Below are 1,068 nucleotides of genomic sequence, written 5' to 3' on the forward strand. Positions count from 1 at the left end.
GAAAGCTCTCGAGATGTGCTATAAGAATATGCAATGAAAAATGGGGTGTTCCATTTAAAAAAATTAATGTGACCTTGACCTGACCTTCGCTACGCAACCCAAGGTCAAACTGATGGTATCAGTAAATACATCTTTTTAAACGCCACAACTTTTGTCTGAAACATTTTTTTGTGAAACTTATATTTTTCCTGATATTCGGGCATCCCGGTACTTTCCGAACACCCTGTATATATACTGGTTGATTGGAAATTCCTGCATTCGGAATAGAATATTCAGGACATGATACTTTATGCTAAAACAAACAACTTCTTCCTTTAGCAAAATTGCGACAAGTAGTTTTTGCAGGAGAGCGTGTTAACGAATAAGCGGTCTTGTCTAAGTGGCGCTTAATGCCGGCGCGCGCGCCTCACTCGCGTACACCTAGTCCGTGATAATTAAAAATAAATTTATAATTTATTTTTCTGTTTTATTGCAGTTTGGCAATTTTCTACAAAAATGTAAATTGCACGTAATTGTGCAACATTGAGAATAATAGAATGCTCACAGCTTGCAAAGTATATTATTATTTCCATTTGTCTTTATTGTCAGATGATATTGTGCAATCATGCAATGTTTTATTCATTTATTACATAAAAAATAAAAGCAGTACTTATTTTATTAACTTTTCATTATTTAAGCAACACCATACGGAAGAAGGTTAAATTCTGATATTGTTCATAGTTGATTCTTATTATTTAAGATTGTCTTAAGTATAATTTTAAGACGTTGTAAACTAATCAAAACAGAGCCATATGAACGTCTTAAAAGACATTACTTATAGTCACAGACTAGGTAAATACGAATGAGGCGCGCGCGCCTGCCCTGAGCACCGCTTAGATAAGACCGCTTATTCGTTCACATTAACACGCTCTCCTACAAAAACTACTTATTGAAATCAATTTTGCTAAAGGAAAAAATTATTTGTTTTAGCATAAAATATTATGTCCTGTACTCCGAATGCCAGGATTATCCAGTATATATATATATATATATATATATATATATATATATATATATATATATATATAT

The 1,068-nt window shown here is 32.5% G+C and overlaps 1 protein-coding gene across 1 annotated transcript in view; it reads right to left on the bottom strand.

Moving 5' to 3' along the window:
- The window catches only part of LOC116851695 (smoothelin-like protein 2), a gene marked incomplete at its 5' end in the record, with an annotated part of 5,530 nt that overhangs the window by 4,238 nt on the left and 224 nt on the right, over nucleotides 1-1,068 (bottom strand). The gene's annotated exons all lie outside the window — the stretch shown is intronic.

This window comes from Odontomachus brunneus, unplaced genomic scaffold (genome assembly GCF_010583005.1).
Source record: "Odontomachus brunneus isolate Ranch 3 - 2012 unplaced genomic scaffold, Obru_v1 Obru_scaffold_187, whole genome shotgun sequence".
NCBI classification, from domain to species: domain Eukaryota; kingdom Metazoa; phylum Arthropoda; class Insecta; order Hymenoptera; family Formicidae; genus Odontomachus; species Odontomachus brunneus.